This window comes from Lissotriton vulgaris, chromosome 6 (genome assembly GCF_964263255.1).
Source record: "Lissotriton vulgaris chromosome 6, aLisVul1.2, whole genome shotgun sequence".
NCBI classification, from domain to species: Eukaryota; Metazoa; Chordata; class Amphibia; order Caudata; family Salamandridae; genus Lissotriton; species Lissotriton vulgaris.
Window position 1 is genome coordinate 950654468 of NC_141694.1, and position 15690 is coordinate 950670157.

The 15690-nt window shown below is 50.2% G+C and overlaps 1 protein-coding gene across 5 annotated transcripts in view; it reads left to right on the forward strand.

Annotated features, from left to right (window-relative positions):
• NCOA7 (nuclear receptor coactivator 7) overlaps positions 1-15690 on the forward strand; it is a 1085323-nt gene that overhangs the window by 595597 nt on the left and 474036 nt on the right. The gene's annotated exons all lie outside the window — the stretch shown is intronic.

Sequence of the window (15690 nt, forward strand, 5' to 3'; positions counted from 1 at the left end):
GCTGTTAATTTCCGAAGAGCTTCTACTTAACCTTCATATCCATGGGCGAGACATCGTAGCGACTATACTGTTTTGACTAGATGAGATTGTAGTAAAGTATTCCGTTTAATAATTTTTGTTGATTAAAGTTTAAAATCGTAACGTTTTCTTTGTGAAATCTGCATTATCCACTACAATAATTTATGCTGCTCTGCCGCCTAGCGGATTTCTATCGATTAACCTTAAGAATGCGCCTGCCCGAGGCCACGCAGCGGCCATTGAGAGGGCGGGCACCTTTAGTCACGGAGGGCGGTCCCGCCCCCAGCAGCATGTCCAGCGCATCCGCCTCACTGGTTGGAGGAGGCGGCTGGCCGGGAATCTCGTCCGGGCGCCGGGGAGGGGCTTCCGGGTACTTAAGCTACTGTACCCCTCTGGAGAGCCTCTTTGCCGCCCGGACGCCGTCGTGGAATTTCGGGACACTCTTTTCCGTTTTGAGGTGAGCGAGGCCTCGGGCCTACCCTCTCCCCCCCCTTTTGTCTCCGCCTGCTCCCTCCTTGTGAGGTGTGAGCCTGGCGAGGCGGCCCGCTAGAGCGGGCTGCTGTGGGGGGGGACGTCCGGTTTCGTTCTCGGGTCCCCGGCCTTTTTCCTCCTATGGTTGGTTCTACGTTTAGTGCGGGTCCGGCCTGTACATGTCCGGCCCCGCTGTATTTCCCTAATTCCCGCTAGTCCCGTTCCACGCCTCATTTGTGACCGCTATGCTTTTGTGTAATTTATCCGGCCTTGGGGGGGGGGGGGGGGGGGTGATTGTACAGATCCCGCAACGTTGGGGCCCGTATACTCGGCAAGCACAGTGCCCTTGGTCACCCCCTCCCCCATTTCGGCATTTCCGGTGGCCATTTTGAGAGGTATTGTTGTCGGGTGAACATTTAGATTCATGTGGGGGCCGCGTGTCGGATCAGGGGATGTTGTTCATGGTGTGCGCGCGTGCGTTAGTTGTGGTGCTCGCAAAGGGAGCAAGAATGTTGAGAGTAATAAGATGCCGAAGCTAGGCTTCTCGGAGTTCGGTCCACGCGGGCGCGGGACTCCATGAGCGCTTGTTTCAAAGCTCCCGCCCACCCCACCCCCATCCCCCATGGTCAGCCTAACGCTCACCGTAGATTTGCTGTTCTTTGTTTCACTTAAAAACGGGATATCCATGACTGTGTTTGTAATTTTATCGTCATGTTTTAATGCCAATTTTATTAATAGCACAGTGTGATGTTTGTCCAGTATGAGCGGTTGTTACCATGGTGCTGCGTATAGCCTGTATGGGCGTTCGCGACTTTCCTGACTCGTTAAAATGCACAAGCGGTAAGGTGGGGAGCGCGGAGCTTGCCGGTGTCCGGCCCACGTGGGCGCGGGACCCGACGAGCGTTTGGCGTGTCCCCCCTGATCTGCCATACGCATATCGTATGTTTACTTATTTGTTCTGTTCACATTCGTGCTTTTCACTTTTTTGGGGGGATTGTTTCTTGCTATTGCGCTAATTTTGATGCTACGTGTATTGCATTATTCAGTTTTAATACGTGCAAGTTTCAGTGGGCTGCGGTGCATGTTTATCTAGGGGCCTTCGCGCCTCTCCTGCCCCACTGCCTTTACAAGAGGTAGGGTGCGGAGCGCAGTGTTTGTGGAGTCCGGTCCATGTGGGCGCGGGACCCGGTGAGTGCCCAGCGAGTCTCCAAAATGTGCTTTGCTTTCCTGCCACTGCCGCTTATGTGTCTTTGCATGTACAAGGGTTCGCGGGGGGCTGTGTGCTGCTCGCGTACACGGGATGTGTCCTCCCTGGGGAGGGGGAAGGGGGGGCTGCACGGGCAGGGGTCCGGGCCTGCGTGGGTGCTGGTGCCTCCCGCCTGCGCCCCCCAATCGGAAGTGTACTAATTTCGTGGGTTTTCTTTTCCTAGGAGCCGCCATCGAAGCTATTCTCATTGGTGGTGCTGCATACTCCAGGGAACTCGGCGCGACGATTTTCCTTTGCTTTTCTCTCCTTGTTGGCGCGCAGCGCCGGCCATTGCGGCCTCGGCGCGGGCCTCGTGATAGCATGCCATCCTTTTTTCTTGCAGATACGGGCCTGTCGCGCTATCGCTACCGCTCCTAGGCCTTCTGGAGTACCCTGGTCTGCATCCGTGCATCCGCTCCCCCCCCCCCCCCCCGCCCCTTCGCTCTTACACAGTGCCAGCGCAAGGTATGTTCTATCGTGAGAGTGAGCGATTATGTTGTTTGATCACGGGCTTGCCCGCTTCCTGCATTGCTTGGGCTGTAGCCCCGGGGCCTTTGACCAGCTAAATATGGACAATTGGTGCCTATTGCGCCTGGTCTGGGAAATTGTAGTGTTTCAGGACAAGTGGTTTACCCCCCTTTGTTTGTTTCATGCAGTTTTGACACGGTCGAGGAGCAGCATCGGGCCCGCCCATTAGTATCGGATTTCACTAGCTCACGTGAATAGTATCAGAGGTATGTAAGTGCGAAGAGTGGGCCTACTCTAGGGGGAGGGGGGCCTGCGGTCGGTCAAACCCCCCCCCTGTTGTGTATCGAGTCTTTTCCCTCCACAGGTCCTGTGACAAGGGGATGTGTGTGGGTGATGGCCTACATGGGGTGGGACGTGCGTGCTGGCTTGACAAAAGTCGTCTGAATTTAGTTGCTCATGGTTATCTCTTTTGCAGGATACATCTGAAGGCACCATGGAGAGTCAGGGGTCCCCCTCTCTTTTTACGCAGACGTCCCAGGTTGAGGGTTCAGGGCTAGGACCGTCTCAGGACCCTCAGATGAAAGCCCTGTTGGACATGATAAAGATTAATGGGGTGGCGTGGGCCAGTGGACTTTTACTAGCCAACCCCCCTAAAGCCCCGGGGCCGGCCCCCGCCCCACAAATAACTGAAATAGAGGTGGCAGAAGACACAGCCACAGTGAGGTCCAAGCGCACGAGGAAGCCAACAGTCAAGGACTTCCCAGCGGAACCCCCCCCTAAGACCAGGGCGGCTGACCCGGTCAGGAATGTGATAGTGCACGCCCCGGCATCCCCCCCGGCGGTGGTCCGGGTGTGCCCTCCCTCGCCCCCTCGCACGGCAGCTTCTAGTGTGGAATTCGCTACCCGGGAAGATCTGGGTAAGATTACAGACTCGCTGGCGTCTTTTATGTCGGAAATAAGAGCCAGTTTGTGCCCTGCCCTGGCACGGTCACCTGTTTCAATGCAATCTGAGCCTTTGACACCGCCAGCAGCGGCTCCTTTCCTTTCCTCCGGGGAGGCCGACGTGGTGCAAGTGTGGGGAGGTACTTCTGCCCAAGGGGGGGAAAATGTTGGTCCCATCAATGTTTCTATTGCTCCTCCTGTCAGCTCTCCTCCTAGTCTGGTGTCTGGAGCGCCTCTCCCACAGGTTTTGCCGCCGGCGCAGAGTGTGTCCCAGGAGGCCCTCTCGCCCGCGGCGGTCCCGGTCCAGCCCCAGGTGGGTGCATCTGCTGCTCCCCCACCCCTGCCAGCTATCGGTTCTGTGGCCCCCCCGACAGCTGCGGTGACCATCCCTGCGCCCACAGTTCTGATGACTATGGCACCTCTTCTGTCTGGCAAATGTTCCCTAGCCTGGCAAGTCCCCCAGGCAGCTAAGGAGGGCATTTGGCGGAGGGAATTCATAGACATTTTCTCGCTCCTCATGCTGGGGGCGGATGGGGTGGATGTGAGAAGGATGGGTTCAAAGGACGAAGAGAAGAAAGCGCGCTTCCAAACCTGGCCTGAGAAGACAATAAAAAACTGGCGCCAGGCATTCGCCATCCTGGCGGCAGTAATAACGGAGCGTTTCCCGGAGCAGGCACAGGGACTATTCCAATACAATAGTGTAATAATTAACGAAGCGGAAGCAACATCGGGGATGGGGTGGTACTTGTATGATTGCGAGTTCCGCAAAAAGATGTCTGTCTGCCCAGAACTAGAGTGGGACCAGGTTGAAGTGAGACTGTGGATGGTACACATGGGCAAAGGGAAAGTAGAGAGTGGTGTCAACAGTGTGGCCCAGGTTAGGAAGACAGACAGTGAAAAGCAGTTCACGCAGAAGAAAAGCAATTTCAGACAGTCCTTTCGTGGGGGGCGCGGGGGGGCAGTTTCAACAAACAGTATGCCAAAAAGAATGTTTCCCCCTCTTGTAGGATGTACAACGCAGGGAATTGCACCTGGGGGAAAGCATGCAGATTCTCCCACGTTTGCAGCAAATGCGGTGGTTCCCACCCCGAGTTGTCCTGTGAGAAGAGGTCCCCCCCTGCCAACGCTGCCAACAAGGACAAATAGTGTCTCCAAGGATATCCCCCCCTCCCCCCACTTGATGTGCTCCGGCAGCCAACCCAGCTCCCCTCTCCTCCTGCCCTACCCAAGGGGCCTTTCCCTGCGCTGCCCGCTAGGGACCCCCCCCATCTTAGGTCCAAAGGCCCGTCTCCAATCATCTTACCCAGGCTGGTTGCCCTCCTTCACCACTACCCCAATGTGAAAGATAGGGATGTCCTGACCCAAGGCTTCCTAGATGGCTTCAAGATCCCCTATCAGGGTCCTAGGGTCAGCAGAGATGCTGAAAACCAAAAGTCTGTGAGGGAGCTCCCGGAGGTGGTTGACAAAAAGATTAGCAAGGAGGTAGCCTTGGGGAGGGTGGCTGGGCCTTTTCCGTCCCCCCCTTCCTGACTTTGTGGTGTCCCCTTTGGGTGTTGTCCCCAAAAAAGAACCTGGGGCTTTCAGGTTGATACATAATTTGTCCTTCCCGGAGGGGAACTCTGTCAACTCCTGGCTGCCCGAAGAGGCCTGCTCTGTCTCGTACTGTTCTCTTGACATGGCCATAGACTTAGTGAGGAGAGCAGGGGAGGGGGCCTGGCTGGCTAAGGCAGACCTAGAGGCAGCTTTCCGTCTGTTACCGGTACACCCTGACAGCCAGCACCTGTTGGGCTTCAAGTGGAATGGGGGATACTACTTCGACAGGTGTATGCCAATGGGTTGCGCTGTCTCGTGTGCCTTTTTTGAAGCCTTCAGCACCTTCCTTCAGTGGGCCCTCACAGAGGAGTATAAAGTGGCAGCAGTGTCTCACTACCTAGACGACTTCCTCTTTATTGGGAGGGAGGGCACGCAGGAGTGTCAGGAGGGCCTGGATTGTTTTATTGAGCTAGCCAGTCGCTTGGGCGTACCACTGGCGCCAGGTAAGACCGAGGGCCCTGCTCAGGTGCTGACCTTCCTGGGGATTGAGCTTGACACGGTCCAGGGAGTGTCTCGCCTCCCGGCTGAGAAGGTGGTGGCCTTGAAGAATGACATTCAAGCTTTGCTAGGCAGGGATAAAGCACCTCTGGGGGTCATTCAGAGCCTGCTAGGTAAACTGAATTTCGCTGCTAGAGTAATTCCTGTGGGGTGTGTTTTTGCTAGACGCTTAGCCAAGGCTACCGCCAAGATCCACAAACAGTATCATTTTGTTAGGTTGACCTCCGGCCTCAAGAAGGATCTGCAGATGTGGGATGATTTCTTGTCAGATTTTAATGGGACTGTGATATGGAGGTCCCCGTGGGTGGAGAGTCCTGAGTTGAACATGTTCACGGACGCCTCGGGACGCGAGGGCTTCGGTGCCATTCTGGGAGAGCTGTGGTGCGCGCAGGGCTGGCCCAATTCCTGGCGCAAGCGTGGTATAACTGCTAACATTGCTGTCCTGGAACTCTTCCCCATTGTCATTTCCCTACACCTGTGGCTGGAGATCCTGTCCAACAGAAAGGTTTTGTTCTGGTCAGATAACATGGCGGTGGTACAGGCTATCAACGGATTATCTGCCAGCTGCCCGTTAGTGCTGTCTCTACTCCGGGAACTGGCTAGCAGGTGCCTGCGCTGCAATGTTGAATTTAGAGCTAGACACATTGCAGGGGTCACTAATGTCGCAGCTGACGCTCTCTCTCGTTTGCAGCTGGATCGTTTTCGGGCAGTTTGCCCTCAGGCGAGAGATGAGATGACCCCCTTTGCGCCAAGGCTCTGGCACATCTTGGAGTGGAGCGGCACATGAGAGAACTAGGAGAGAAATCATTAGCGTGGAGTACACGTAAACGCTACGCAAGTCATTGTGCCACGTTCATTAAAGTTATCACTGACCTGGGCTTGCAAGCTTTGCCAATTGAAAAGAAGGTTCAGGCTTTCATAGTTTGGGCCAAGAAGCAGAAGAAATCTCATTCCTGGGTTTGCGGCCACCTAGCGGCCATTGGTCATGAGACTAGATTGGGTGGGGGGCAGGATCCCACCTCGTCTTTTGTAATTAGGGCCGCCTTGAAGGGTTGGGCGCGGGAGGATCCCAGGGCCCCGGATGACAGATCCCCCATTGATTTTCCTTCTCTCCAGGCCATGTTACAAGTGTTGCAGGCAGTCGTGCACTCGCAGTATGAAGCGGCCCTCTTCTCTGCTGCCTTTGTTCTAGCTTTCTTTGGGGCTTTTAGGAGTAGTGAGCTGGTGGCTCGTTCTAAGACTGATACCTCGCAGGATGCTCTGGGTGTGGAGGATAGCAATTTGGAGAGTGGGTTGTCTATTACGCTTAGGAGGTCTAAGACAGATCAGTCTGGGAAAGGGTCTCTCATCAGACTGTCCTCCCTTGGGGATTCTCGTTTTTGCCCGGTGGCAGTCCTACGAGCCTTCCTGGCATTGCGGCCAACTGGGCCGGGTTATCTTCTGGTGCATGCCGACCTCAGCCCCTTGACTAAATCCCAGATGGACAAGATCATGCTGGCTTGTCTTGACAGGGCTGGTTTGTTGGTTCAAGGGAAGAAGTTCTCCAGTCATTCTTTCCGGATAGGGGCGGCCACATCGGCCTTCCGCGCTGGGATGTCTCCAGTGCAAGTGCAGTCTGTTGGGCACTGGGAATCTGCTTGTTATAGACGCTACGTTAGGCCTTGATCCCATTTATCTTTTGAGTTTGTTCTTTGTTTGCTGTGCTTTTTGATAGTTTTGTATAACATGTGAATTCCTAAATAAACACCCTTGAACATATTGCGTCTTTCTTTGACAGGTTCGCGTGTGTGGGTCGTGGGGCACTCTATGGTCAGCAGATTGGCACGATGGGCTGCCATCAGACAGTGGACTGGTACCTTTGAAAAGATGGAATGTGTGTGGTGGGGTTTCCCGGGCATGCGTTGGCATAGCCTACTCTTTCGACTGCGGGAGGCTCTTGCCCAGGGTGGACCTCTTCCCCATCATTTAATAATCCACTTGGGTGGCAATGACGTTACATCCTTGGGGGAATCCACTCTACTTCTCAAAATGAAGACCGATCTGGGCATCATTGGTAGCCTGTTGCGGGAATGTGAGGTCTGGTGGTCCGAAATAGTGCCTAGAAGAAACTGGCGGGGTGCTAAGTCCAGCGAGGCAATTGAGAGAACAAGAAGTTCACTCAGCGCAGAGGGCTGGGTTTCATCAAACATGATTTGATTCAGGAAAAGGTGAAGGGGTACTTCGAGGAGGATGGTGTTCACCTCACGCCTGTAGGCTTAGACCTCTTCTTGCTGGACTTAAAAGAAGCACTCTTGAGCAGAGGTTGCAGGTAGAAAAGGTAGCAATGGTGGGGGGGCCTGTGCGGCAGCGGTTACCACCGCACAGGCTGTGGCGGAGTTACTGGGCGATCCGGAAGAAGAGAGGTGCAAATGCTGTACTTCAGCGGGCACATAGGGGTGCCAGAGCCTAACCTGTAACCTCATGGGAGGTGCAGGAATTCGTGTCGGCGCCCCAGTAGTCCTTCGGGCGGTTGTGGGCCTGTGCAACCGGGGGTTTGCCTAGTCACGCCTAGCAATGGGCGTGTCAGTAGTTAATGTTATTGTACAGCAGTTGGGTGGTTCGCCACTGTGCTGTTTGGCTCAACAGGCGGGCAGGTGGCGAGAATGCGGCCTGCCCTGGATCGCCCGTAAGCTAACCCACCATCTTTACATATGTTGTATGTAATAAATCCTGCAGCAATTTTTACCCAAACTTAACAAGTTGTCTGTGTTTCCTTTGCGGGTTTGGGTATGTGGGGGCGGGGATCTTCCTGTAGCCCTGATGTGACTATGCGCCTGCCCGAGGCCACGCAGCGGCCATTGAGAGGGCGGGCACCTTAGTCACGGAGGGCGGTCCCGCCCCCAGCAGCATGTCCAGCGCATCCGCCTCACTGGTTGGAGGAGGCGGCTGGCCGGGAATCTCGTCCGGGCGGCGGGGAGGGGCTTCCGGGTACTTAAGCTACTGTACCCCTCTGGAGAGCCTCTTTGCCGCCCGGACGCCGTTGTGGAATTTCGGGACACTCTTTTCCCTCCCTTCCTCTTACCCAGAGTGTCAGTCTAGGGGTTGGGGGGGCATTTTAATGTCTTGTTTTTTTTTTCGTTGCAGGCGGAGTTACTGGGCGATCCGGAAGAAGAGAGGTGCAAATGCTGTACTTCAGCGGGCACATAGGGGTGCCAGAGCCTAACCTGTAACCTCATGGGAGGTGCAGGAATTCGTGTCGGCGCCCCAGTAGTCCTTCGGGCGGTTGTGGGCCTGTGCAACCGGGGGTTTGCCTAGTCACGCCTAGCAATGGGCGTGTCAGTAGTTAATGTTATTGTACAGCAGTTGGGTGGTTCTCCACTGTGCTGTTTGGCTCAACAGGCGGGCAGGTGGCGAGAATGCGGCCTGCCCTGGATCGCCCGTAAGCTAACCCACCATCTTTACATATGTTGTATGTAATAAATCCTGCAGCAGTTTTTACCCAAACTTAACAAGTTGTCTGTGTTTCCTTTGCGGGTTTGGGTATGTGGGGGCGGGGATCTTCCTGTAGCCCTGATGTGACTATGCATGCACTGCTAGTTCGTAGGCAATAGGTACTTTATCAGCAATGTTAATAGAGGGGGGAATAATAATTTGCGGGAAAACTCATGACCACAGCTGTCTCAAAATATCTTATTATTTTTTTTTGTTATTCGTTCTAGAAAGGTAATTAAAAGCCATCCTTTAACAGATGATCCATCTCCTGTACTATAAAAATATAGAGTGGTGTTAATAACGAACCTTTGTGTCCCAATCAGTCAAATGATTATTTTGGCCAAAGTGATGACAAATGTGAGCACGTGTAAAAAACAGTATAAACTCTTTTCTAGAAAAACTAAATCCATTTCATTAAGCATAAAAGGCAAATTAAGGAAGAGCTTTATCGCAAGCAGCCGACCAGGAGCAAGTATTTTATCATAATTATACATATAGATATTTCATGAAATATCAAGTGCAAAGAAATTGATGGATGGCTCCGAAAGTAGACGACAAAAGATGTAAATGTAGTAGAGTTTTGTAATCTCATCAGTGTCTTGGAAATTAAGAGTGTTAAGTATTTTGTCAACAAGTAGTAGCGCTGGAATTTTAATACTTATTGCACGCAATAAGAATACATTTTCATTACTGTACACAGATTCTTTCTATTTACTTGTGCGTAATGATGGTGTGCAAACGTTTTATTTGGATGGACAAAATATTATCTGGTACACCTTTGTTCAAAAGCCACCCACTTGGGACCAGATCAAATGCAGCTTTTAAGTCGACAAAGAACAACTACTGATGTTCATTTTTCAGTATCACATAAATCCAGTAGAATGGTAGAAAAAGAAAGACCTGGTCTGTTGTGCTAACGCTGTTTTCTGAATCTCGCCTGGAAGCTCGATAGGATATGCGACTACTCCATCCAATCCTGTATGTAGACCAGTGGTTCTAAAGCTGTGGCCGGCAGACCCCTGCGAAATTCACAAAGTCTACTCATGAGGTCCGCAACTGCTTGGAAAATTAAATCATATTTAATGATTAGTAAAGTGTATATAAATAAATAAGTAAAATGTAAAACTGACATTATTAAAACTTTTTATAAATATGAAGGCATTTGAAATTGGAGGCTGAAGTTAGTATCATCCGATTGATTTGTGGGAGCAGTGCAGGTGCAGCAAACAGAATAGAGTATGTATGACGGGTGGCCTCAATTTAGGAAAGCTCCAACCTTCCAATTAAAAAAAAAAATTGTTTTATGGTAAGAGGTTTGTACATTAATTATTTCATAATGTGTGTATTTGTTTGAACGCTGTGTTCTGTAATTTATGTGTATTGTTTTTCTGTTCAAATCTTTTACAAATTATTCGTTCAGGGTACCCAGCATCTAGTACTGACTCAGTGGGGGTCCCCAAATTCTAATGTTTCAGAGGGTGTCCCCATGTTCCCTTAATGATTATGTGGGTTTCAAACAGAAGTCAAACAGTTAAACAATTCTGTAGATAATACAGGATCGGTCTACAGAATATTTTATGCAGTACACCTATTGTACTGAGGGGTCTATAGTTCCCTGGGATGTCCCTACCCCCCCCCCCCCCCCCCCCCCCCCATTTTTTTAGGTAGGTACTTTTTCTGCCCCTTTCCAGGTCTCCGGGAGATTAGGTCCCTTCAAAAAAGTTTTTACAATATATTTGTTAGGCGGCCAAATCTGGGGCTCCGATTGATAAAGCGCTCAGGGTATCTTATCGGGCCAAGGAGCTTTCCCACTTTCTTTTATAGATTCAATAACTTTGATGGTTTCTTGCAAAGTTATTACTAAGGGGGAGTACTATCTAACAAACCATCCATTGTAATAAGAGCAGAAATGACCAGGTGGAATTCAGAACAAACATCAGCAAAATGATGAAACCAAACACTAAGATGTATGTGGAACTCAACAAGATTTGTGTGCAAGTCTCCATGGGCTACACTATCTATGCCAAAAGGCTTTATACTTCCACTTAACTGCTTTAGAAGGCCCTGCTAGTTACCTTAAAGACTGAATTGATTTATACTCTAATCTTGCTTTGGTAATAGCTGCCATGCTATGAGATTTGACTTTTGATTTGCCTGCAGGGCTAGCGGTTTTACACTTCTCCCATTACTTGAAGCCTTCAAGAGAACATCCCATGTTAGATATGAATTGTACATATTAAAAAAGTGATCACCTCTTATGGATAAGGAGGAAGCCTTGTGCTCACTACCATATCTATGGATAAATTCCATGTTCATAAGATTCGCTCTCAACTGAATGTCTAGCATGATTCAACCAAATTTGCTGCATCTGATAGACTTCTAGCCGCAGATTCCTTACCTTAGGATTATCCTCCGGCATCACTTGATCAGCATATTTTTCATGAGCAGTACCCCTGCGTGGTGGCAGATGGTGACATTGGTGTCACCTGTGCTGGTAGTGATGTCCACGGTGTGTGTATATATAGTGCGACGCTGGCACACTACGGTTGATTTTTTTTCCCCGCGACAGCCAGTGCATATCTAGAAAGAGCTGCCCACTAGCTTTTTTTGATGTTAGATAAAAATCAATGAACTTTGACAGCTTCATCTAACATATGATTTAGATGCTCGGATAGTGAATTGATCCACAATCTGATCGTATTTGAATTCAACCTATGACAGCTTGACAACAGAAAAGAGTTAATAAAAATTAAATCTTTTGTATGCCACTGGTTGAAACACCCTGAGGAAGGTTAAACAGCGAAACGCTTGGTGACAATTATGTCTTTTAACCAGTATTTCCCATAAAATATTTGGAATTAACATTTAGTCCTGTTGCTGTATTGACCATCTCATTGCTTTTTATAACATGCTGTTAATTTTGTCAATTTCTTTGTGTGGTTATACCTATATGGAGTAAGATTTATAAAGGAATTTTCACATTTGTGACTTCAAATTTGTATGTTTATATGTCATTTTAGTATATATTTTTTATATCAACCATAATCTGTGTGAGAAAAGAAAAATAAATTAAAAAATATATATTTTTGTAAATTACATGTGTGTAGTATAGTCTTTACCTGGATATCTGATATATTTGCAGCACAAATGTATAAGTAGCACCTTTACCCAGTGCTGACACTTTTTTTCCAATTCAGTTGTTTTCCTTGTTAGAGTATTATCCTTTAAAACAGGGGGCCCGTGTGTTTTGTCAGAAAGCAAACCCATTCAAATTCAGGAGCTTTACAAAGCTATGCACATCCTATTTGAGCGGCCCATTTCCTCCAAGACGCCTTCTAGAGGGGCCTCTGTTGGATCCATGCCTCCCGCACCTGTTGGGCCCCAAGGATCCACAGATAGATCCAGATTGGTGCTTTTCGCACTATGTCGACCTTCCCCAGTGCTGGTTCTGAGGCCAATGGTGCCGGTGGCTCTATCCCCAGTCTCATCCCAAACTCCGACACAGAGCTGCAGGGGCATCGTCCAACGCAGTTTCCTGCGCCGACTCGAGCCATGCCTTCCAGGGTGGAGCCTGAGTCCTATTCCAATGGGTTAGGACTCAGTGAAGAATGGGAGGGGGTCACTGAGCACTGAGGAATACCAGCCTTATGAATCCTTGGATTGGTGTGTGGACCTGGCTGAGACCAGTAGACTGGACACTTCTCCAGATACTGGCATTTTTTCTTCCCCCTACCATGGCAATGGAGGAGGGAGCATCTTTTGCAGTGGTGGTGTGGACAGCAGCCGAGAGCCTGGACCTTAGTTTGCCCTCTGTGGGAGTTAAGACTAATATCTTGTGACGCTAGTGCTGCAACCAGTTGTGTCCTCTTTAGAACCATTTCTCCCATTTAATGAATCTGGATTGGGATTCGAAGAGGCTGGACAATTTTGGCAAAAAAATGTTTTCTTCCACCAGCCAGGTATTGCGGTCTGAACACCGCATGCCGTTTAGGCCGCTATTCCATACCTTGTGGGATATGGTTCCTCAGGTGCTGTCAATGGTCTTGGAGGAGGCCCTGGTCATACACTCCCTGCAGCCATAGCCTCCAAATCCTGTCTGCCTGTTTACCATCATGGGCACCAAGTGGGTGGCAGGATTTTCTATCACCTGCCCTGCTGGCAGTACATAACATCGGACATGTGGGTTTTGAACATTGCCTGAAGGTGCTATACCCTCTTCTTCAAGACTACCCTTCCCTTCATTCCACCTTCTTACAATAGACTAAAGGACGACCACCTATCTCTTCTCTGCCTGGAAGTGTAGGCTTTTTTGGCCATAGGAGTCATAAAGAGAATGCTAATGCCAGAGTAGGTTGTGGTTGCTAATCTCGCTACTTTCTGGTGCCCCTGAAGGGGTGCGGATTATGTCCTGTCCTCAACAAGCTCTCTCTCAATTTCATCCTTGAGAAGGAGAAAGTCAAGATGATCACTCTTGCCCAGCTCATGCCTGCCCTGGATCCTGGAGACTGGATGGTAGTACTTGCAGGATGCATATTTTCACATTCCCGTCCTGTCTGCCCACAACAGACACCCTGCGATTCACAGTATGCCACAAGCCCTTTCAGTTCTCTTTGCTTCCTTTTGGACTCACCAGTGCTCCTTGGGGGTTCACCAAGGTGATTGCAGTGGTTGCAGCTCATCTGCAGAGACCAGGGGTGCCAGCCTTCAACTATCTCAACAACTGGCTGTTGAAGGCGGGGTTGCCCTAGGCTGTTGACTCTCACATCCAGACTACAGTGTACCTCTTGTATTCACTGGGGTTCACTATCAACATGCGGAAGTCGCACCAGATTCCCTCTTAGATGTTCCCTTTCATCTGAGTGTTATGTACCTGGTGCAGTTTCAGACCTATTCTCCTGAACGGTGAGTCCAGGCTATTTAGGCTACTATTCAGATCTTACAGCCTCTGTCCTGGATTTTGTTGAGACTGTCTCTGAGGCTGCTGGGCCCTCATGGCCTCTGAAAACCAACTTGTGACACATGCCAGTTGGCATTTGCGAGATATGCAGTGGGCCCTGAAAATTAGTGGGTGCAGCTTCAGGGGAATCTCTGACATTATCGAGATCTCAGAGGGAACTGCCAAGGACCTGCAGTGGTGGATTACAATCTGTGATTGGGTCGGCAGCAGACCCCTCTCCCATCGACATCTGACAGATGTCACTCATGGGATGGGGCAGCCATCGGGGAGCGATGGAGATCATAGGACTCTGGTCTCGAGGAGATTCTGGATTCCACATCAACCTGTTACAGCTTCGAGCGATTCGATTGGCATTGAAAGCTTTTCTACCCTCCATTCAGGGAAGGCTAGTGCAAGTGTTCAGACAAAACCACCATCATGTGGTGCTGCATCAAGCAGGGCGGGACGAGGTCGCTGACCCTTTGCCAAGAGGCCCTGCGTCTATAGATGTGTCTGGAACTGCAGGGTATATTCCTGCTGGTTCAACATCTGGCGGGTTCTCTGAGCGCCAGAGTGGACAAACTCAGCCAAAGATGCCTTGTGTATCACAATGGCATCTCCATCCAGAGGTGGTGCCAGGTCTCTTTCAGTAGTGGGGAGAGCCTTGATTAGATCTGCTCGCCTCTGACGAGAACACGCAATGTTAACAGTTCTGCATGCTTGAGTTTCCATGGTGGCTCTCCCTCAGAGACCCTTTTTGTCTTCAGTGGAACTCTGGTCTCCTGTATGACTTTCTGCCCATACCACTCCTACCCACAGTTCTCAAGAAGATCAGGAACAACCTGGCCCAAGTCGTCCTGCGGGCTCCAGATTGGACATGGAGAGTCTAGTATCCGGAACTGTTGAGCATGGCCATTGGTCCTCAGATCAGGCTACCACTTTGGGAAGATCATCTTTCGCATCAGCAGGGGAGTGTTCTCCACCTGAAATTGTCAGTACTCTGCCTTCTTGTACGGAGTTTGAGTAGCAACAGTTGACCCCTTTCAAGCTACCGCCTAAAGTCTAACTTTATTTTGGCAGCCAGACGTCCCTCACCAAGATGGTTTACTCATGCCACTGGGCATAATTTGCAACTCAGTGTACAGAAAGACAAATTGTTCCCCTTATCTGCCCCCCCCCCTTCCTCTAATTTGCCTATTCTTTATGCCTCAGTGGGAACTTAATCTGGTACGGGTGTTCCTAATATGCGCTCCTTTTGAGCCCTTACATAACTCTCCTCACAGGCTCCTTACCATCAAGACTGCCTTCCTGGTGGCAATAGCATCTGCCCGGCGGGTCAGTGACTTTCAGGCCTGGTCATCCAAGCCTCCAAACATACTGCTGCTTTGTATGAGAGCTTCCTATATACCGAATGGGGTACTCCATTTCACATAGGCCCAACTATCACTCTGCCTACTTTTTATGCTCTGCCTCATCCCTCCAAAGAAGAGTGACTTAGCGTCTGGACCCAAAAATTGCTTTGACTTTCTTCCTTGACCACACATGAGTTATGGATGGACCACCAACTCCTTGTGGGGTATGTCAGAGCAGAGAAAGGATGGACAGTACAGAAGAGGACCATCTCTTGATGGATCGTACTCTGTATCAAAATCTACTACGCATTGGCAAAGAAGCATCCCCTTAAATGTTTATGTGCTCATTCCACCAGAGCTAAAGTAGTCACTACTGCGTTGGCTCACAGAGTTCCAGTCTTGGACATCTGCTAGGCTCCAATATTGGCTTCCCTGCGCACGTTTACCCAACACTGTCTTGACAGTCCGGTCCATTAGAATGGGCACTTTGCACGTTCGGTCCTGGAGGACTCCATATTACATTGGTCCACAGACCCACCTCCAAGGAGGTATTGTTTGGATAACTATTCTAAGGTAAGTAATCTGCGGCTAGACCTCCATCAGATGAACAAGTTACTTACCTTCAGTAATGCCTTATCTGGTAGAAACACTATCTAGACACAGATTCCTTAACGACCCATCCATCCTCCCTGCAA